The sequence below is a fragment of the Dasypus novemcinctus genome, chromosome 5, assembly GCF_030445035.2.
Source record: "Dasypus novemcinctus isolate mDasNov1 chromosome 5, mDasNov1.1.hap2, whole genome shotgun sequence".
Taxonomy (NCBI): domain Eukaryota; kingdom Metazoa; phylum Chordata; class Mammalia; order Cingulata; family Dasypodidae; genus Dasypus; species Dasypus novemcinctus.
In genome coordinates this window covers 3,175,609-3,199,923 of record NC_080677.1, presented here as the reverse complement: position 1 = coordinate 3,199,923, position 24,315 = coordinate 3,175,609, and positions in this window count along the sequence as shown.

Here is a 24,315-nt window from a genome sequence, read left to right as displayed (position 1 = left end):
TAACGACCAAAAAACATGAAAACATGTTCAACATCACTAGCTATTAGGAAAATACAAATCAGAAACAAAGTGAAATACCATTTCATACCTCCTAGAATGGCTGGTATTAATAAAGTAGAAAAGAACAATTGTTGGGAGGATGCAGAGTAACAGGAGTTGTTGTTGGTAGGAGTATAAAGTGGTGCCACTGCTGTGGAAGACAGTCTGGTGATTCCTCAAAAAACTGCGTATGGGATTGCCATATGATCCAACTAAACCTCTTCTAGGCATACACTCAAAACATTTGGAAGCAGGGACTCAAACAATTAGTTGCAAACCAATGTTCATTGTGGCATTAATCACAATTGCCAAAAGATGTCATCAACCCAAGTGTCCATCAAACAATGAATGGATTATTAAAATGTGGTACACACATACAATGGAATATTATGCAGCCGTAAAAAATGAAGTTCTGATACATGCGACAACCTGGGTGAACCCTGAAGACATCGTGCTGAGGAAAATAAGGGAAGCACAAAAGAACAAATAATGCATGAACTCACTGATATGAAAGTGTTAGAATGAAAGAGCTCATGGAGCTAGGATTTGGAAAGGTTACCAGGGGATGCAGTGGGGGTAGAGAATGGGTCATTGATGATTAATTTGTACAGAGTTTCATTAGGATTAATTGTAAAGTTTTAGTAATGGATGGTGATGATGACAGCACAGCACTGTGAGTATAATTATAGCACTGAATTATATAGTTGAACGTGGTTAAAAGCACTAATTTTCGGTTGTACATATGTTACTACAATAAAAATTTTAAGAAAACATTGTTCTGTACAAAAAGGCAGATGCTATGATATTATATATAAAAATGTGTAATCAGCAATCTTAAGTTTGCTTTGAAAACATTTAGAAAGCATCTTCAAGCAGTGTTCAGAGCTTTAGCTCAAATGATTGATTTGGTGAAATCCCATTTGTTCCATCAAACAATTCTGATAACTAGAATACATTCAGGAAGAGATAAATCTTTAATTTTCTGGAATTATAGAAATAGAAAAAAGCAAGCTTAACTTGATGGCAACCTCACCAGCTGCAGTAATGCATCCCGGCCAAGCTAGCCAAAAATATCTTTTTCTTCCCAGGCCTTCAGTTGAAAATGAAAATCTATTAATTATCACAGGAGCAACTGAATAGCTGACAGTGTGGAGAAATTATGGTTCTTAAAGTAAAAAGTAAGTTAAAAATCTAAAATCAACCTCAATTAGTAATACTATTATAAAAAGTAATTTTTAGATAAAATTCAAGATTAAATATCATACCCCAGAATTTAATTTTTGATTGTGATATTTTTGTCCTCTCAACTTCAACCAAATAGTGATTTTAATATTTTGCCATTCAACATTTGGAAAAATATGTATCTGCTGCACCTCTACCCTAGATTAGAAACTTTTCATGTTTTTCCTTCACTTGATCCCTGCAGAGATGCATTTTCTTAGCTGTGAATTAATACATTTCTGTATACTATGAAATGCATCTTCATGAAAAGGGTGATATTAAAGTGTTGTAACTTCCCCTTGATTTATTTTCTTCATTGTTAATGGGGGGACATATTTAATGAGATAAATAAATTCCAAGATCCAGCAGGGAGCAATGGTATAAAGTACACCATAATGATTCTAGTATTATTGAGTAAATGTACTCATATCTGCATGCATGGGTTGGCAAATTACCTTATAGAATACAATAAAAAGACAACCTGTGGTAAGTATATAGCTTCACAGTAAATCTGTTATCTACAATATGCCTTATATATCTTCACTTTTAGTTCTGGTACTATGGTAAATCTAGCTTATCCTTTCGTCCAACTCACAGCCAAATACCACACCAACTGCACTAGAGTTTAGGATTAACTTCTCCACATAACATCATGATGAATGTTTACTCACACAAATTTTTTCATAAACTGCAAGCTTTCTCTCATATTTGCGTATGGGTATAAACAAACACATTTACACAAATGTATTTTTAGGTTCTAAATTTTATGTTTCTTCCAAATAGTCCACTCCATAGATCACAGTTGTTTTGATAAAGTTAATAGCAGCAGTTCACTTTTGAACTTTAATATGCTTCTAACCATCTGGCTGAATACTTTTATTAATCAACATGAGGTTAAGATTGCCAAAATCCATCAATTTCATTGTTTCTAAGATGGCGATATCCAATATATTATGAAATTACCTTAGAAGAAAATATGGACAAGGCTTTCACATCATGCCAATTTCAGCCATGAGTACAAAACCTACTTTACTTTGCATGTTATTCACATGATGAATGATACAGGAACCAAAATTTATTCATGAGGATTTGCTGACTCTCTTGGATGACTCCGTCAGTCAGTCATCAATCCCACGATTTTAGCAAGGAGTTTTGAAATGCATCTAAAAATGATCATTCTGAGAAATTTTATTACCACTAGAAAGAAAACCTGCACTGAGAAAATTCAAGTTCTGCCTTCAGTTTTTAAGGTGACATATGACACTATAGAGCTCCTTGATTATTGATCAAAAGGGTCAAAGTGAAAAGGTATCATATTTAGTGAGGAGATTTGATCACATTTTGGGCAATTTCCTTCTGGTGTCCTTTCCATTCACATAAAATTGCATACCTATAAAAATACTGGTTTGCAAGAACAACAGCAGCAAAAATCTATGTTGATCTGATTATATACATCATTTTCAGGATGTAACCTAATTTCAAGAATGTGAAAACAATTAGAAAAAAATCACTATCACTCCAAGTGGAGATAACATATTAAGTAAGATAATTTAATGGTAATATATTTCTACACAACTATCTCACAATTATAAAATGAGTATTTATGCTTGCCATCAAATATACTTAATTTATTTCTGGATTAGCAGAGTTTATTCTTGCATTTTAAATTTTGTTTTCTTTCATTAATTGTTGAAGTAGTAGAACCTGTAAGAGTTACTGAAGTATTTTCTAGGTTAATTTTTAAAAGATAGAACTCTGCCATTTTATAGTAATCACTGTGATATTGATACTAATATATTTATATTAGTATCATCTCTAATGTTTATACTTTATTGTATTTTTCCAATACCAAAACACTTTTGAAATTTTATCATGGAAAATTTGTAAGCACGTGTTGAATAATTATACACTACTTGTCCACCCCAGCTCCACACAATGATTCTGGGCAATTTTTCCCTCCTTTCCTACTGCTGTTAAGTGCCCCTCACTCCCCATCCATGAAGAATCACAAAAGAGCCTCTGGTCCAGTTGCCCTCTTGCACCTGCCACTTGGGCAGTCTATTGTGGAACTCTCTGATCCCTGGTGGTCCAGCTCTGATTCATGTCCTGTCTTCCCTCTTAACTGCCCAGGGAATGATTGATCTAATGTGGGCATCTGACCCAAGATCAGTAATTCAGTATCATCATGCTAATTTTGAAAATCAAACTAAAAAAAAAAAATCCTCACATAAAATTTTATTGTAGCTGGACTGTCTCTCAGATAGAACATGGGACACCATCTTCTCTATCTTTAATTGTAATTTTAATTATCTTGCTGTCACTAACATGACTACTAAGATAGTGCCATGGTTTTTAGGAATTAAACTTATTTGTGGATGGGCTGAAATTCATATAACATAAAATTAACCATTAAAATGAAAAGTTCAGTGGTATTTAATACATTCACAATTTTGGTCAAATACTGGATCTGTCAGCCTCTAAATATTTTCAATACCCCAAAATGAAACCCTGTACCCATTCCATCCTCTTCCCAGCCCCCAGAAACCACTAAGCAGCTTTTTGTCTCCACGATATTGCATATTTCGGGATATTCATACATATGGAATTATAGAACATGCTACTTTTATGTCTGTTTTCTTTTTTTTTTTTTTCACCTAGAATAATTTTTCTGGGTTCTTCAAGATTGTGGCATGTATTAATATTTCATTCTTGTTTAATGGACGAATAGTATTCTATTGAAGTATATATCACACTTTGCTTATCAATATATTGATGGACATTTGGGTTGAATCTATATTTTAGTTATACTGAATAGAGATGCGATGAGCATTTGAGTACTTGTGTTAATTTGAATACTTCAATTTTTTTGGATGTTTACCTAGATGTGGAAAGGCTGGGTCATGTGATGACTCTTTTTGAGGAACTGCCAAACTACGTTGCATTAGGGCTGAACTATTTTACATTCCCACCAGCAATTTACAAGTTTTCTAATTCTCCATTCCCTTGCCAATACTTGGAATTTTACTTTTTTTGGTTAAAGCCATCCTAGTGGAGGTGCAGTGGTAATATACTGTGATTTTGATTGGAGTTTCTCCAATGGCTAATGATGGTAAGCATCTTTTCATATGCTTTTTGCCATTTTTCTATGTTTTTGGAAAAATATTTGGGGATGTTTAAAAGCATCATGAGACTTGTACCAATTCTGTATTATTCCCAATGAGGTTATGTTGTGATAATAAATATAAGTGTTTATACCTTAACACCAAAGTACTTTAATTTGTTAAAGTTGTCACATGAATTGGGATGTTAATCACATGTATATTAAGCTGACTGTTCTATGGGAAGAGACAAGGAAATAGTCCCAACAGTAGTATATATAAGTTGTATGGGTACCTCTTTGCAAACTACCCTCCCCCCACCCCCCCCCCCCCCAACACACACACAATGAGTACTGTGGGGAACTGGTCAACTTACAAGCAAAAATAAAATATACTAGGAAAAAAAAAAAACATCGGAATTCAGGGTCTTTAAAAATGGGAAAGCAAAAAACTTCAGGACCTTGACTAATATGAGATGTTTCTGAAAAAGCCCCTGAGCAGTGTAAGTCCAAAGTGATTTAGGTTAAAAATGAGACAGAGTATGTGATCAGTAATAACTTCCAGTGAAGATTTGGGCATTATCATTCTACTTTTTATTCCTGACCGTATGAACTTCAAGGTTTCCTCCTTTAAGTTAAGAAAGAGTGGCTGTGGGTAGGGAAGATGAACGAAAGCAAATAAATAAAATGACTTTGAAAACCATGAATTAAAAGAAGCTGTGGCTGTGGTAACCAACACATGAAATTGACCAGAGGCAAAGAGATAAAAAGCCCACTGAGTTTTTTAGAAAGCTGAATTTCCAAAGAAAGTAACCAAGAGCCTTGCATAAAAAATCCAGGGACTTTTTTGAGCCTACCAGTCACCCTGGGGTTCACAATTTATGAGCAGAGGTTGAGTTGAGAAAGTTTTGAAGTACTAAAAGAAAGTACATACATTTCTGTCCTTACTGCTATGGGAAAGGAAGAGAATGTAAAAGGAAGGTCCAACAAAAAGGTGAAAGAGGAGGCTACTGCAAAAAGATAAGGAAACTCTCCAAAAGAAGAGAAATGTGGCATAATCAATAAGCATCCCACCACCAAGAGAGAAGGCTTCTTTTTCTATTTTTTCCCCAGGTAATTTCGGAATTCTTATGGCCCCCTCCCTTATTGTATATTGGATGTTGGGGAGTAGGATAAGAGTTTTCAGGACGTGTGTCTTTTTATTAGTTTTCTGGACCAAGAGCAGTTGTCTTTGACTTGATGGAGTTGCCTTCAGATCACCCCAGGTTCCTGAACTTCTGGAAACAGAAATTGGATTCAACTTTCCACTGTGTTCCTTGTTGGAGAAATTTTTCAGTAGTTTTTAAACAATATCCACAGATTCTATGATAAGAGGCACAGCTTAATTTGTTTCCCCTTGAGAGATGGTCAGGCATATTGACTTGACTCTCCAAAACAGAATGTGGCAGAGGTGATGCTGTGTCATTTCTAAGACTAGGTCATTTATGGTAATATGAATTTTTCCTTGCTCTCCCTTAGACAACTTCCTGTGGAAATCTATGTCATGACAACTTTCTGTCATGAGGAAACTCACACAGCCGAATGGAAGGTCTATGTTGGTGTGGAACTAAAGCCTTCTGCTACAGTCAGAAAGGAACTGAAGTCCATTGTCAATAGCCGTATGTGTGCACCATCTTGGAAGAGAACGCTGTAGCCCATGTTAAGCATTCACATGACTGTAGCCCTAACTTGACACATTCTCATCAGAGACCCTTACCAGAATCATGAGCAAAACTGCTGCCAGATTCCAGACCATCAGAAACTGCATGAGGTACCAAATGGTTGCTTCTTTAAGCTGATAGTTTTGGGGATAATTTGTTTCACAGTGATAGAAAACTAATACAGGTGGTGTGTGCTCTTGTGGGGAGGGAGAACGCAAAGAGTTTACCACAATGACAGAATCACTGAATATCTATTTTCTCTCCCTTCTTTCCCAGACCCTTTTATATTAGACAGAAGGATACCTAGTTCTGATTAAGAGGTTTTTAGCAAAAGTGCCATATGCTACTTCCAAATAGAGGCAGAGACAAACAGATATGAATAACCCATCTAGATTTGTCCCTCACTGTGGCAATCTTAGAGGTTACATATTGACATGGATCCAGGATTGCTTGAGGGAGCAGTTGAAACTACCCTGGACACGAGCGAGGGAGAATATTTTTGGGGAGGTTAATTCCCTGAGATTTCTAGCTTGCTTGTTACCACATAGAGCCTGACTAGCTTCACATGACAATTCAGATGTCCCACTCAAGTGAGGTTGAAGAGCTTGTCATGGTAGACCCAACAGTCAAGTCAACACTGGGTACAAGAATGTAGGCCTCAGAGGAGTGGGTAGTCAGCATCTGGTCTCATAATGATTGCATTGCATGTTTTGAAATTTTTGAGACAGCTATCATTCTCTCTGAGAGTCAGTTTGATTGTCACTCTTCAGTGACAAGTTACATTAAGTGAGGAAGCAGGCAATCCTTTGATTAAGGTTTTCTCCTAATTGAACTTAGCTTTACAGGTGATGCATAGTGGCCACTAGCTCCTATAGATAGAACTATGATAAAATAATTGTTGTCTATCAAGCTTTTTGCCCACAAATCACTCTGAGCTTCTGCTCTGGTCCACAACCGACAGTAGAAACATAGCTTCTAATTGAACTTGGTGATGGCTTTGCTAAATAAACATGGTATGCTTGCAGAGTCCAAATATTATGGTTCTGAGATGGTGCTGTATGACCTTGAAGTTGTCAGGGCAATCTCACCTCCTGTTGCGTGAAGGAAACATGCCTGCAGGCAGCCATTCCTGAAGGTAACTGCACCCTCCATGATGAGGTCGTTCAGCTTCAGAATAAGAAAATGCTAAGGGCTAATTCTGACTTTTAATTCACAAGAAAGCAGACATTTATATTTGTGCTCTTGAAAAGTGGAGCTAGTACACTAATCACATTTAAGGTTCTTTTTATGATGTTGAGAATTTACCTTTTGGCCTCATGTTCTTAGAACCAAATCGAGTTCCCAGACACTGTGTTCTAGAGAACTTTGTGTACCTAGGAAAGGCCTCGAACATGTCATAAAGTCTTGCCAAGGAATGTTGCCAGACTAATTTCTAAGGGAGGCAGCCATACCTTAGCTCACCAGAGCATTAGTTCTAAAGGAGAAAGGATGAAAATAACTGCCTTGGCCCATAGAGTTTTCTGCCTTCTTTGGGAAATGTTAGAGGGCAACTCTTACCTTAACTCCGTTGTCCCTTTCACTCTCTCTCCATGGCAGGGCAAGGGATCATGGCCAGAGTTTTCATTCCTGTAAAGTAGGACCCTCCTCTAACCCACTCTACAACCTCCTCCTGGGGGCTAGCAGGCAGGTGCTGCATCCTGGGGGCACCCACTATTTTTTCTAGACTGCAGCTGCTGGCTACCAGAGGCAGCCCCAGTGTTTCATGAGCAGCTCATAAAGTGGATTCCAGGCCCATTTCCTGTGGACTGCCTTGAGCCAAGGAAAAATGAAAAGGAGTAAGCTCTTAGGAAGGAGTCCTGCTCAGTCTTATGTGTCTGGTAATGTGTAAGGAAAGTAAGGAAGATCACTGATATGCCCTAGGTTTTTAAATGGGCACAATGGTTTCACCTCCTGAAATTAACTCTGCCTCTTCTTGACATTGTTTTCCATAAGGGATCCTCAATATTTAATTTTAATCCAATGGATATCAATGCTAGAATTTTTACAGAAAATTTGAAAAAACCATGACAGAAAAAAAAAAAAAGCAAAGTAGAACAGTAAAGAAGACAAGTATGTAAGATCAATGCAGGGCAGTTTATAAGGATTAGGATATCATTAGATTGTAATAAAGTAGGTAGTTTAATGAAGTGTAGATATGAGAAAGGTGGGCTGCTGTGCAGGTGCTGGGCAGGTTTCCACACATGGCCCAGAGGACCAGTGGCCTCTACACACGGTCAGGTACCCTGGGACTTTAAAGTCATTGACAAATAGGTGAAACCACCAAGGCTGAATGAGAAAATATCAAAGATTTTTTTCATTTTTCTTCTAAGAGAATTAGTATAGTAAAATAACATTTGTGGAGTGCTTTGCTGGTTACAAATTTCATTCAGGGATATCTGTATTTCAAATCTGAGCTAACGCCATTTGTTTTGTGCATTTGCATGGAAGGTTCTGATATAGAGAAAAGCATTGAACAAAATGATAAGCACAGTGAAGCACTGAATAAAGTACCATTTCTTTTTTTTGGTAACAATTGATAAGCATAAATCTAAACTGAAATCAACTGTAGAAATATGCTGGATGATAGGAAAGAAAAGAAAAGGAAAAATTAAAAAAAAAAACAAGAAGTTCTCCAAGAATAATATAGAGAAGAAGAATATATACATAATAAAAAACAATAAATCTCGATGGTAGGAGAACAAAATGAATATGGATGATAGTTAATAATACTACTTTAATAATTTTTCATCAATTGTAACAGAGGTAACAACTGTTACAAAAAATACAATTACAAAAAAAGTGTTACTACTTATAACAACGTTTCACACAAATGCAACATGGTTGTGGAGTGGTATATGGGAATCCTGTATTTTACACATGGTTGCTTTGTAAACCTACAACTTCTCTAATGAAAAAATTAAAGAAGATGTTTACCGTTAATCTTTTTGAGTAAGTTTGCCTCCTTGCTTTAATGGGTTCCATTACTAACCTGTAACCATCTCAAGTAAGAATGAAGCTCAGGGTGATTATGGTAAAGCACAGGTGGTCTGTTCTTTATTGCTGTAAACACTTTTGAGTAATTCCTGGCACTGTTTTCCAAAATCCCAAACGGAGAATGCTTTATGCTGTCTGTAAGGAAAGAAAGAAAACTGTTGATGAAGCAAGTTTCCACTGTGTTCCAAATTATCACAATTACAGTTGAGCAAGCTGCACATCATGCCTGCAGCTCTAGTCTTGACATGCATTTTGATGAGAAATCCATTAGAGAACAAAAGAGGCAGTCCAGCTCTCCCTGTGTCATTGTTTCCAATAACAATCCAAATCAATCAATCACAGAGTGGCTCTAGACTTGGACTTGCAATTAGCCTTTGCTAACAGAGTAGTTTGTATTATGAGAAACCATCAACAAATACAGCAAAAGGGCATGAGCCTTTTCCATTTCTTCCTTGACTCCTCTGTAAATCTCTTCATGTTTATGCATAACTCCTGATGGACCTCTCTCCTAAGGCACTTCAATGTTCTTTTCCAAAAGGATAAATTTTCTGTATGCGGGTTTGTGTAAGGAGCTTAGAATGGATTGTTGTCATTAGTCATAGGCTCTGTATGAAACTCTTAATCTTGCAGAAGATATTTTGAGTTAAATTCCAAGAAATGGTCTTTGTTTGACTTAGATATTTATGGAGATGGAAAAGCAATTGACCCATATGTCCTTGAAGGAGGTAATTGAACGAAGACATTTGCCTACACTGGAGTGACTCATTAATCCTGGGAGTGACTCAAATGCAGAGGGAGAAGGTTTTCTGTTTCAGCTGAAAAGGTTGTTTAGAACAGAAAGAAGGGATAATGAGAAAACTATGTCTAAACTACTCCCTCCACAAGTGCCACTGATCTTCTCCATTTGTAGGTAACCATTTGCTTTTTTCACAATTCTGGGCAAAATGTGGCATATTCTAAGCATTCTGTAATCATGAGGAATCCCATTCCTCAAACCTGCACAGCTTGGAAAGATGTCAAACCTCACCATCACCATCTTCATCATCATCACTTCTAGTGCTCGCTGAGCAGCTCAAAGGCATTGCCACCTCATTTAATCCTCACTGCAATCCTACAGTCAGATCCACTTCGTAGCCCCACACTGGAAAAGAGCTTCCATTTCTCCTCCCCCCAACAACAGACTGAGCTTGATGGACTTCTGCTGCTAACTGTTTGCTCTGATATCTTAAAGTTTCTGCGCATTTTCCTCTTTTTTGAATTTGACCATTGTTGGCTGCTTGTGAGATGTTGAGCACAGTTTGTTATCATTTTGAGTTTTTAACTTTCCTTGAAGATGTCTCTAAGAAACTACAGATTCAAAATGTCGAATGACCTAAGAGTGCTTTCTAACTACACTGGCTATTTTTCAAATCATGGACACTGTGTGTGGTGGCTACTTTTAAGTTGTCAGGCTCTTGTCATTGGATTGAGGAGGAATGTTTGCTCACCACTTCTGAAGAACTTCATCTGAGTGAGAGGAAATCTGGAAGTGTGGTTCCTGGAGACTCCTTCACGTTTGAATCCTGTTTTAGTCACTGATTAATAAGGCAAAAACAGACAAGTTTTTTTAATCTCCATGTATTTCTACATCCCCATCTTTGAAATGAGGGCAATAAGGTATCTATTCCATGACGTTGCTATGCATGATCATGTGCATCACCTAGACTGGCGCTTGGTACATGGTGGGTGCTTAAGAAAGGGAGGCTTCTGTTTTATTTCTTCTGCCTCCTTTTGTGAAGACTATGTCATCACATAGGACTTGGGAGTCATCTGTGGTTACTGCATCTCTGACAATGCTTATAACAGTAGGTATTTGCCACTGCAAACAGTAATATCCTGAAATACTCTAAAATTACTAATTGACAGAAACCAAACATGCAGCAAGTGAAGGGATTAGCAAACACGCTGCCCAGGGTACATGTCATCCTCACAACTACTTGGAAAGTTATTTTTATTGTGTTGCAATTTACTCTAAATAGAGCATTTTGAGATTATTTAAGTGTGCTCAAAACTAAGAATACTGAGGTTGGAAACTCTGAGATGCATTACATCATAGATTCACAGCATTTTCATGTTTTCAAAATATTCTTTTTTTCATTTTTTTCATTTATTGAAGTATATCATTCATATAAACACATATAAACAATAAGAATATAGTAATAGTTGTAAACTTATAAAACAAATATACAAATATACATAAAACAAATATACAAAATGTATATTTGCCCTCGTACCTCACCCTACCACCAATACTTTATATTTTTGTAAAACATTTTTAACTAATGATTAAAAAGCATATTCAAAATACTACTACTAACCAAAGTAACTTACATTTGTTGTGTTTTCCCCCAATCCACCCTATTAGAACTATTATTTTTTATATCATTTATACATGAACATACATAAATAATAAGTATATAGTAAAAGTTGTGAACTTACAAAACAAACATGTTTAACATCATACAGGGGTCCCATACGTCAACTCACCACCAACACCTTGCATTTTTGTGAGACTTCTGTTACAAATTATGAAAGAATATCATCAAACTCTTACTACTAACTGTAGTCCTTATCTTACGGTTGGTGTATTTTTCCCCCAACTTTCCCTATTATTATTTTTTAAAGATAATTTTATGACAGAAGTTGTAAACTTACAAAACAATCATGCACATGTGCAGAATTCCCACATAACATCCTCTATCAATACACATTTGTAACATTTGTTACAGATTATGAAATAATATTACCAGATTATTACCAGGTCTACAGTGTACATTTGGCACACTTTTTGCATACTCCCCCATTATTAACACAATACATCTTTGTCATAGATGTGTGTACTGTTAATCACAGTCCATAGGTCACTCCAGTTGTATTTTTCCCATGCTCCTCCATAGTCCCACCACCCTGCAATAGTGAAGCACATCTGCTCTAGCTCACAAAGAACACTCTTGCTTCTGCACTATCAACCACAATTTCCATTCACCTCTGGGTATACTGTTTTATTCAGTCCCTAGTTACTCTCTAGCTCTCTGTCAATTGGCATTTACATCCCTAGACTACCCTTTTTTAGCCACATTCCCATTTATAAACCAGATGTTACTATAATGCTTTACCATCAACAATATACATTTCCACACTTTTACAATAAAGTTTTTTCCAATAAAGCTAGTTAAAACTTCTACATACATTAAACACCAGTCATCCATCTCAGTCCTCTTCTTTTCTCTATTAAGAATCCACCACCTGTGACCAGATCCTGAAGATATTTTCCTACATTTTCTTCCAGAAGCTTTGTGGTTTTTGCTTTTATATTTAGCTTTTTTTCCTCCATTTTGAGTTAATTTTTGTATAAGGTATGAGAAAGGGGTCCTCTTTCCTTCTTTTGGCTATGGATATCCTGTTCTCTCAGTACCATTTGTTGAACGGACTGTTTTACCTGAGCTGGATGGGTTTGACAGGCTTGTCAAAAATCAAGTGAGGGTCTGTTTCTGAATGATTAGTTTGGTTCCATTGGTCTATGTGTTTGTCTTTATGCCAGTACCATGTAGTTTTTACCACTGTTGCTAGGTAATATGATGTAAAGTCTGGAAGTGAGGGTCCTCCAACTTCACTTGTCCTATTTTAAGATATTTTTGGCTATTCACTTTTGGCTTATTACATTTCCAATTAATTTGATAAACGTGCTTTCCTTTTATTTAAAAAATGCTGGTGGTCGTTTTATTGGGATTGCATTGAATCTGTATATCAAATTGAGTAGAATTGACATCTTAATGATATTTAGTCTCCCAAACTGTGAGCATGAAATGTTCTTCCAATTATTTAGGTCCTTTTTAAAAAATTTCTTTTAACAATGAGTAGTAGTTTCCTGAATACCATTTCTTTACATTGTTGGTTAAGTTTATTCTTAAATATTTGGGTATTATCTGTTGTATTTTATTTTCACCATTCTTTTGACATTTTTAGTTACTTTTACTGATATAATCTTCATTTCCAAACTATTTTTCCAAGGTTCTCACTCCTGTCTTTTCTTTTCAGGCTGTAGTACACACTTTAGTATTTCCTGCAAAGCCAGTCTCTTGGTTACAAACTCACTCAGTTTCTGTTTATCTGTGAATATTTTAATATCAAGCTCATTTCAAAAAGACAGTCTTGTCAGATATAAGATTCTTGGCTAAAAGTTTTTCCTCTTGCAATATCTTAATATATCATACCACTGTCTTCTTGCCTCCATGATTTCTGATGAGAAATCAGCACTTAATCTTATTGGATATCCCTTATATATTATGCATTGCTTTTCTCTTGCTGCTCTCATAATTCTCTCTTTGTCTTTGGCATTTGACATTCTGATTAATATGTGTTTCAGAGTTGTTCTATTTGAATTTATTCAGATGGGAGTATGTTGTGCTTCTTGGACATGGATATCTATGTCCTTCAATAAGGTTGGGAAATTTTCTACCATTATATCTTCAAATATTCCTTCTGCCCCTTTTCCCATCTCTTATCCTTCTGGGGCATCTAGGACATACATGTTTGCACATCTCTTGCTGTCTGTTAGTTCCTTGAGAACTTGTTCAATTTTTTCCCATTCTTTTCTCCATCTGTTCTTTTATATGTTTACTTCAAAGACCATTTCATCAAGCTCACCAATCCTTTCTTCCATCTCCTCAAATCTGCTACTATATTATTCCAGTGTGTTTTTTATTTCATGTATTTTGCCCCTCCTTACCATAAGATCTGCTATATTTCACTTTAATATTTTTAAATTTTTCTTTGTGCTCATCCAATGTATTCTTAATATTCTTAATCTCTTTAGCCATCTCATCGAATTTATTAAGGAGATTTGTTTGAGCATCTATGATTAGTTGTCTCAACTCCTTTATGTCATTTGGAGGCTTATCTTGTTCTTTTAACTGGTCCATATCTTCCTGTTTCTTGGTGTGGATTGGAATTTCTTGTTGGTGTCTTGGCACCTGGTTCACTAGATGAATTTATGCTAGGTGCAGTTTCTCTTTTTAGTTTAGGACTTTCTTGCCCTTTCTCCCTTGCTGGTTATGTAGTAGGAGCCAAGGGTGTAGTTGGTGCTGTAAGTCATGGAGGCTCAATCTGCCCTCATTTCTCCAGGGACGGAAGAAGTTTCTAGTAACTTTTTCCTTTGCCAAGGGAAGGACAGGTCACAGTCATATGTAATAATCCACATCGTGCAGACCTAGACTATACTTGCCCAGAGAGATTGATCAAGCTTCCAGCCCCTTTCTCCCCTGCTAGGGCAGGGCTGGAGCTGTAGGTATGGGTAGCAATCTCATGCTGTGTGGGTCCAAAATGACCACAAGTTGCCCAGGTAGACTTCTGACTATTCAGTCTGTACCAGCCAAATGTACCTGCAATTACCCAGAAAGGCTGGTGCAGGGGTCACCAGCTTCCTCCATGATAGAGGTGGACTGAAGTCTAGGCTAGGGCTGCAGGCTGATCTGGGTGAAAGAAGCCAGTCCTTATTATCACTGATTTTCAGTCAGCCTGGCTTTCCCTCATACTAGGGGCAGAGTTAAAATGGTGGCTATCAGCCTCTTTCTAACTTGGACAAGTTCAAACTCAAACTTATACTTTAGCCAGCTGAGTTTACTAATCAATAGCTGATATTGTGGCCAACCATTCTTTTCTGACCATTTTTGGGAAATGGAGCCTCCAATTCCAGCCACAGAATAGTTCCTGAGGCTGCTTGTGCCACCAGAGTAGTATGATCACAGGCCTCCATGGTGTGGCCCTTATTTTCCTGGAGGGCCTGACGCAGGTACCCCTGTCTTCCCCCCTGCCAGGGGTGAGGCTGGGGCTTAGGCTAGAGCTGCAGTCTGATCTGGATGGAAAGACGACAGTCTCTAGCAGCCCTGGGAATTTCAGTCTGCCCCACTTCTCCTCATGCCCAGAGCCGAGTTAAGTTGGTGGTTACCCGCCTCTTTCTGACTTGGATAGATTCAAACTTTAGCTGTTCTTAGGATTATACTTTATTTCACTGAATTTACCAATCGGTAGCTGAAGTTGGTGCTCAATCATCTCTTCCTCCCCCATTTTTGGGAAGTGGGGCTTCCAATTCCTACAGTGGAATAGCTCCCAAAGTGGCTTGTGCCTCCAGTGGAGGATGGGCACTGGCCTCTGGGGCGTGGAGCACTCTATTTACAAGTCTTCTCTGCAAATGGGCCGTCTCCTCCTTCCATTCTTTTAAGGATGTTGCACTATGCTCTTCTGGTCTCCTGGAGCCTCCAAACAGGTGCTTTAGATAGCTCTGAATGATTACTAACTGCCCTGTAGCAGGAGACTGACTCTAGAAGCTCCTTACTCTGCCATCATCTTGTTGGTTGTCCTAGGGATATGCCTGTTTGCAAGTTATTTTAACTCTCATAGCCAATTAGTATCATCTAATCAAAAAGGTTGTTGTTGGTTTTCTATCATTAATGGTAGTTGTTTGAGGTGTGAGAATTCTAATGTCAGTCTCAGATGGAAACTGCTATAGTAATAGCTATTTGTTAAACAAGCATTCATGACCAGATAGTAAGTAATACTGACTGTACAATAGCTCAATGGGTTCCCAGCTGTAGCAGTTTGATATGGTTATGAATTCCAAAAATAGGTATTGGATTATGTTTGTAATCTGGACTGTACCTGGGCATGATTGAGTTATGATTAGGCCTTTGATTGGGCCACATCTTTAGGGTGTTAGTGGGTGGGGACTTACAGTTAAAAGGCATGGCAAAGGACAGAGTTGAGGGTTTTTGATGTTGGAGTTTTATGTTGAAGCCTTAAGCTGGAGCCCCAGGGAAAGAGGCAGAGCCGTTCGCCTGATAGTCTACAGCTAACCTTGTGGAGAGAGGCAAAGCCTAGAGAGCCTCATAGTCTACAGCTGACCTTGTGGAGGAAACAGAGGAGCTGAGCCCAGAGGAGCCCAGGAAGCCTGAACCCTTGCAGACGTCGGCAGCCATCTCGCTCCAACACGTGGAAATAGACTTTGGTGAGAGAAATGTCTTGTGATTTATGGCCTGGTATCTGTAAGCTCCCACTCCAAATAAATACCCTTTATAAAAACTAATCAATTTCTGGTATTTTGCATCAGCACCCCTTTGCCTGACTAATATACTAGGCTTTGTGTGAAAGATTCCTGCAGTGATGACACAGTGGCATTCTTGAGGCATCATACAATCAGAAATCAATTCCACAACTGTCTGGACACAGGCCTGAGTAGGGATCAGGCTTTGGCTACCACACCTAAGAGGCGAATGTGATAGGCTTCAATGGACTATTCCATCCTGCTTGAGAAAGAGTGGAGTATGTTCCTGAACTATATTAAGTAATCAGTATGTCTTAAATACCCTTAATTTCACCAATGAGAATCCATTTCTAGCTTTCATTACTTCCACCACCAGTCCCTAAATTTCCTCATGAGAGTCCATTCATTATGCAAATTAACAAAGTTTTTGGCGGCAAGATGGTGGCTGAGTGAGCTTGCCTTGCCGTCTCTCCTGGGAAGAGGCAGCTGGGCACCGCTGGAGGTTCTCCGGGACCAGGCTTTTTCAGGATTTTTTCAGGGCAGGAAGTGTCTGGACATCGATTTGGTGGGAAGGTAATGGAAAGGACTGGTCTATAAGATATAATTTGGGACTTTTCAGGAGGGGGAGGCAAGATGGCGGCTGAGTGAACTTCCCGGTTACTAGCTCCTGGGGGGAATCGGCTGGGAGGCGTCGGAGACTCTTTGGGACCGGCTGTTTCGGGATTTTTCCTGGTCCGGAGGTGTCTGGACATCGATTTGGAGGGAAGGTAACAGAGAGGATCCATCTGTGAAATATACACGGAGATCCCAGCTACGTGTGGAGGACTCCCTCCTTGGGTAGGCGGAGCTGAGGCAGCTAGCACCGCGGCGGGTGGCGGGCGGGAGAGCCGAGCCGCGCTGTGCCGCGGCGGGCGGCGGGCGAAGGAGACAAGCCCAGCCGAGCTGCGCTGCGCCGCGGCGGCGGGCGGTGGGCGGGGAAGCCGAGTCCGGCCGAGCCCGGCTGAGCCGCGGCGGGCGGGGGGGCCGAGCCCAGCCACACCGCGCCGGGCGGCGGGCGGGAAAGCCGAGCCCAGTCGAGCCCAGCCGAGCCGCAGCGAGCGGCGGGCGGGGGACTGGAGCCCAGCTGAGCCCAGCCGAGCCTGGCGGCGGGGTTTCTGTTCTTTGTTGTTTTTTTTTTTGTTTTTTTTTTTTTTTTATTTTTTATTTTTTGTTGTTGTTGTTGTTCTTTTTTTTTTTTCAATCCTCTCTTTCTTGTCCCCAATATTCTTCTTATACTATTTTACCTTAACAATACAATAGGTCCTACAGGAAATACCTCACATTTGCTGGGTTTCCTCACCCTCCACTGCCTCATTTCTCTGTGAATAGATTTAGCCTATCTACACTATCCCCTTTCCCCTACAACTTGATATCCCCCACCATCTGCTATCTCTCCTATATTCCATCTCCCTTTCTTTGATCCACAAAGTGTCTAACTCTTAATTTCTAATACCTTTGTTTAGTTTTCCATCTGGTATTCGTCCCTGAAACTATTACCTTTCTTTTCTCTTTCCCTCTCTCACGAAAACAATAGCCTCTTAGTACGTACCACATTCCTCCCATATTCAGTCGTCTACCTCATTATAGGTACTTTCCTACTACTATAACTCTACACAATTTACATGATCTAACCTCCATTCTCCCAGAACTCATATTGTTGCTTTGTAAACATATATCACCAATACTACTTCACACTTTTTCCTTCCTTACACAATTGACTTTCCCCAGCACTAATACTTTCCTTTAAAGTGAGCTTAACTAGCAATAAGAAATTGGAATAAGAAGAACAAAGTGACAAAGAGAAGATATAACACTTACGCAAAAACAACAGCTAATTAATCTCCAAGACTAGACAAAGAAGCTAAGGAACTGATTAAACCCGTCAAGAAAAAATGTTGACAAGACAGCAACAAAAATCTACAAACCAAACCAGTAATCAGGAAAACATGGCTGAATCCAATCAACAAACTGAAAATCAGGAAGGGGGGCAGGACTTCGCACAAGCAATGAAAGATCTCAGAACATTTATCACCGACAAATTTGATGAAGTAATGAAAGAGGTTAACAGCGTGAAGACAACACTTGGAGGGGAAATTGCAGACATGCGCAAAAAAATAACAGATATGATGGAAATGAACACCACAATTCAAGAAATCAAAAATACACTTGCAGCAAATATCAGCAGACTAGAAGAGGCAGAGCAGAGAATTAGTGATGTGGAAGACAGTGCATTGGAAATCAAACAGATAGTAGAAGTGGTCAATAAAAAGGTAGAAAAAATCCAGATAGGACTTAGGGACCTGAATGATAATGCAAAACGCTCAAACATACGTATTATAGGCATTCCAGAAGGAGAAGAGAAGGGAAAGGGGTCAGAAGGAGTGTTGCAGGAAATAATGAATGAAAACTTCCCAAATCTACTGAAAGAGACAGATGTACATATCCAAGAAGCACAGTGCACTCCACTGGTCATAAACCCCAACAGGCCCACCCCAAGACATATACTTGTCAAATTATCCAATGCTCAAGACAAAGAAAAAATTCTAAAAGCAGCAAGAGAAAAGAAAACCATCACATACAAGGGAAACTCCATAAGATTAAGTGCTGATTTCTCATCTGAAACGATGGAGGCAAGAAGGCAGTGGTATGATATAGTCAAGGTACTAAAGGAAAAAAATCTCCAACCAAGAATACTCTATCCAGCTAAACTAGCATTCAAAAATGATGGAGAGTTCAAAATATTCACAGATAAACAGAAACTGAAAGAGTATATCAACAAGAAACCTCCCCTTCAAGAAATTCTTAAGGGAATTCTGCAGGAAGAAAGGAAAAAACAGGACAGTCAGAGATGGAGGAGAGTGTAAAAGCAACAAGAAAGACAAAAATAGAAGGGGAAAATAAAATAATACAAACAAAATATAACAAACACAAATCCAACCAAAATATGGCTACCATAAATAACTCTCTAAACGTAATAACAATGAATGTCAACGGATTAAACTCACCTATCAAAAGATTCAGACTGGGACACTGGATAAGGAAATACGACCCATCTATATGCTGCCTACAAGAGACACATCTTAGACCCAGAGACTCATGGAGGTTGAAAGTGAATGGCTGGAAAACAATCATACAAGCAAACAACAACCAAAAAAAGGCAGGAGTAGCTATATTAATATCAGACAAAATAGACTTTAAATGCGAAACAATTGTGAGAGACAAAGAAGGATACTATATTTTAGTGAAAGGGACAATTTGTCAAGAAGATCGAACAATCATAAATATTTATGCTCCTAACAAGGGCGCCTCTAAATATGTGAGGCAAACGCTGGAAAAACTAAGTGAAAGAATAGATGCATCTACAATTATAGTGGGGGATTTTAATACACCACTATCAACTCTGGACAGAACATCTCAAAAGAGAATCACTAAAGAAACAAAACATTTGAACAGTATATTAGAAGAGCTGGATCTAATAGACATATATAGATCATTACACCCAAACACAGCAGGATATACATTTTTCTCAAGCGCACATGGAACATTCTCCAAGATTGACCATATGCTAGGCCACAAAGAAAGGCTTAATGAATTCAGAAAGATCGAAATCATGCAAAACAATATCTCTGACCACAGTGGAGTCAAGCTGGAAATTTGCAAGGGACAGAGACCCAGACTTCACACGACAATTTGGAAATTAAACAGCACACTCTTAGAAAAACAGTGGGTCAAAGAGGAAATCTCAAAAGAAATCAATGACTACCTTGAAACAAATGATAATGATAACACAACATACCAAAATTTATGGGATGCAGCAAAAGCGGTACTGAGAGGGAAATTTATAGCCATAAATTCATATATCAAAAAAGAAGAAAGAGCAGAAATTGAAGAATTAACTGCACATTTGAAGGAATTAGAAAAACAACAACAAAGTAACCCAACAGGAAGAAGAAAGAAGGAAATAACAAAGATAAGAGCAGAACTAAATGAAATAGAAAATAAGAAAGCACTTGAAAAAATAAACAAGACCAAGAGCTGGTTTTTTGAGAAGATCAACAAAATTGACAAACCTTTAGCGAGACTAACAAAGAAAAAAAGAGAAAAGATGCAAATACACAAAATAAGAAATGAGAAAGGTGATTTCACCACTGACCCCACAGAAATAAAGACTATCATAAGAGGATACTTTGAAAAACTATATTCCAACAAAAATGACAATTTAGAGGAAATGGACAAATTCCTAGAAATACATAAGCAGCCCATACTGACGAAAGAAGAAATTGATGATCTTAACAAACCAATCACAAGCAAAGAGATAGAATCAGTCATTAAAAATCTCCCAACTAAGAAGAGCCCAGGGCCAGACGGCTTCACAGGTGAATTCTACAAAACATTCCGGAAAGAACTAACACCAATCCTGTTGAAACTATTCCAAAAAATCGAAACAGAAGGAACACTGCCTAATTCCTTCTATGATGCCAACATTACCCTAGTACCAAAGCCAAACAAAGACACCACAAGAAAGGAAAATTACAGACCAATTTCTTTAATGAACCTAGACACAAAAATACTTAACAAAATACTTGCTAATCGTATTCAACAACACATTAAACGAATTATACACCATGACCAAGTGGGATTTCTCCCAGGTATGCAAGGATGGTTCAACATAAGAAAATCAATCAATGTAATACACCATATAAACAGATTGAGAGAAAAAAACCACATGATTATATCTATAGATGCAGAAAAGGCATTTGACAAAATACAGCACCCCTTCCTGATAAAAACACTCCAAAAGATCAGAATACAAGAAAACTTTTTGAACATGATAAAGAGTATATATGAAAAACCTAAAGCCAACATTGTTTACAATGGCGAAGTCCTGAAATCCTTCCCTCTAAAATCAGGAACAAGACAAGGATGCCCATTGTCTCCGCTCCTATTTAACATTGTCTTGGAAGTACTGGCTCGAGCACTGAGACAAGAACCAGATATAAAAGGCATTCAAATTGGAAGGGAAGAAGTCAAAATTTCATTATTTGCAGATGACATGATCCTATATATAGAAAACCCTGAGAGATCTTCCACAAAGCTCCTAGAACTCATAAATGAGTTTAGCAAAGTCGCAGGTTATAAGATCAATGCGCAAAAATCAGTAGCATTTCTATACACCAATAATGAGCAAGATCAGGAGGAAATCAAGAAACAAATACCATTCACAATAGTAAATAAAAAAATCAAATACTTAGGAATAAATTTAACTAAAGAGGTAAAAAACTTATACATAGAGAACTATACAAGATTGTTCAAGGAAATCAAAGAAGACCTAAATAAATGGAAGAATATTCCCTGTTCATGGATAGGAAGACTGAATATTATTAAGATGTCTATCCTACCAAAACTGATCTACACATTCAATGCAATCCCAATAAAAATCAACACAGCCTTCTATAAGGAACTAGAAAAACTAACTATGAAATTTATTTGGAATAAAAAGAGGCCCCGAATAGCCAAAGACATATTGAAAAAGAAAAACGAAATAGGAGGAATCACACTTCCGGACTTCAAAACATACTACAAAGCTACAGTAGTGAAAACAGCATGGTACTGGCATAAGGAGAGACACACAGACCAATGGAATCGAATTGAAAGTTCAGATATAAAACCTCATGTATATAGCCATATAATATTCGATAAAGCCACCAAACCCTCTCAACTGGGAGAGAATGGCCTATTCAACAAATGGTGCCTGGAGAACTGGATAGCCATATGTAGAAGAATGAAAGAGGATTACCATCTCACACCTTATACAAAGATCAACTCTAGATGGATCAAAGACCTAAATATAAGAGCCAAGACCATAAAGACCTTAGAAAGCAGTGTAGGGAAACATCTACAGGACCTTGTAATAGGAAATGGCTTCATGAATATCACACCAAAAGCACGAGCAGCAAAAGAACAAATAGATAAATGGGACTACCTCAAAATTAAAGCCTTCTGCACCTCAAAGGAGTTTGTCAAGAAAGTAAAAAGGGAACCCACACAATGGGAGAAAATATTTGGCAACCATATATCTGATAAGAGACTTATAACTTGCATATATAAAGAACTCATATATCTCGAAAACAAAAAGATAAACAACCCATTTAAAAAAAGGGAAAAAGATTTAAACAGACACTTCTCCAAAGAAGAAATACAAATGGCTAAAAAGCACATGAAAAAATGCTCCAAATCCCTAGCTATCAGGGAAATGCAAATCAAAACTACAATGAGATACCATCTTACTCCCATAAGATTGGCAGCCATGAAAAAAACAGTAGAATACAAATGCTGGAGAGGATGTGAAGAAAGGGGAACACTCATCCATTGCTGGTGGGAATGCAGAAGGATCCAACCATTCTGGAGGACAGTTTGGCAGTTTCTCAAAAAATTATCCATAGATTTGCCATATGACCCAGCAATACCACTGCTGGGTATGTACCCATCAGATCTGAAAACAAGGACACAAACCGATATATGTACACCAATGTTCATAGCAGCATTGTTCACCATCGCCAAAAGTTGGAATCAATCCAAAAGTCCATCAACAGATGAGTGGATCAATAAAATGTGGTATATACACACAATGGAATACTACTCAGCTGTAAGAACCAATATACTACAATCGCACGTGATAACATGGATGAACCTTGAGAATCTTATGTTAAGTGAAGCAACCCAGGCATTGAAGGACAAATACTATATGACCTCAATGATATGAAATAAGTTAACTGCCTCAGAGAGCTAGAGTCTGGAAAAGTGGCTTACTGGAAATCGGGGGGTGGAGGAAGGATGTGAGTTAATGTCTGTAGGGGTGGAATCTGTGATGAGCTGGGGGTAAGTATGAGCACAAAGAAGGGACAAAATGGGGGCAAGGGGTTAACTTCAGGTGGGGTTTTCTGGGCTTGAGGGGGGCTGGGAATGGGAAGAGGGGTAATATGGTCCAAGAAATAGGTGGGAGGGAGGGGCAACATACAAACATGGGAGAGTGCCAGAAGTTCGTTGAGAACTAAATGTTGAGTAAAACGTATCAAAGTATAAATAGGAGGGTCACCTGGTTAGGACGCTCAGGGGGTATGGTCTGATGCGGGACGGACTCCGGAGGGAATAGCTGAAGGCTCATTTTGCCAAGGTGGGTTCTACCATTGGGTGGGGTGGACCCATATCCTGGGGAAGACTAATGCCGTCGAATAGAAAGAACTGTATCTCTCGTGAGAAAGGACGGCTCCCAGGGCATTAGATTGGCAGGCGTTGTGGGCCCTAAGGGGAGGGGGAAATGGACGTGCAATGGATAGAACAAAGGTAAATAAGGGGGCAAAAGAGGAGTTATGTGAGAGTACATGAGGATGAATATAAAACAGCTAATATTACACCAAAAACATATAGGGGACGACAGACTAATAATGAAAACCATAAGACAAAACATAGGATAACTAAAAAATTTAGAAAACTGTACAACCTAAAGTATGGACCACATAGTAAGCACAAATGTTACCTTGTTTGAAAACTATAGTTTCGGAATCTGTACATCAGTTTCAGGAAATATGATATGAATAAATTAAAAGATTATTGCTGTGGAAGGGAAAAGGTTTTATGGTGGATCTGGGGAAATACTGTATATTGTATATATGAATTTTGGTGATCTAAGACTCCTCTGAAGCTGACATTATGTTAGGATTCACTTTACGGGAAGTTTTGGATCACAGAGTGGTTCTACAATGGCAGCAGAGGAATACTGATATGGGATGTTATTGACAGGATATATATGGTTGACAGGGAGTTATACAGGGCATATGCCCAGGGTATATGGTAATGTCTATATATACTCATAGTGGAAACAATTAAAAACAACAGCTGGGGGGGGTACTGGGCTCCTGGCCGGGGGGTCACTGTTGTGGGCCCTGGGAGAGCAGCGGCAATCCTCCAGGTGCAACGGCAAGAACCAGGAAGGAAGGAGGGCCCAACAGTGGGCTCTTGATACTAATGGCTACACTTTTGAGCCTATGCACCTGCAATAAGAACAAGGCCTAGAGTAGCATTGTGCCTGGGGGTTTCCTCCTGACAGC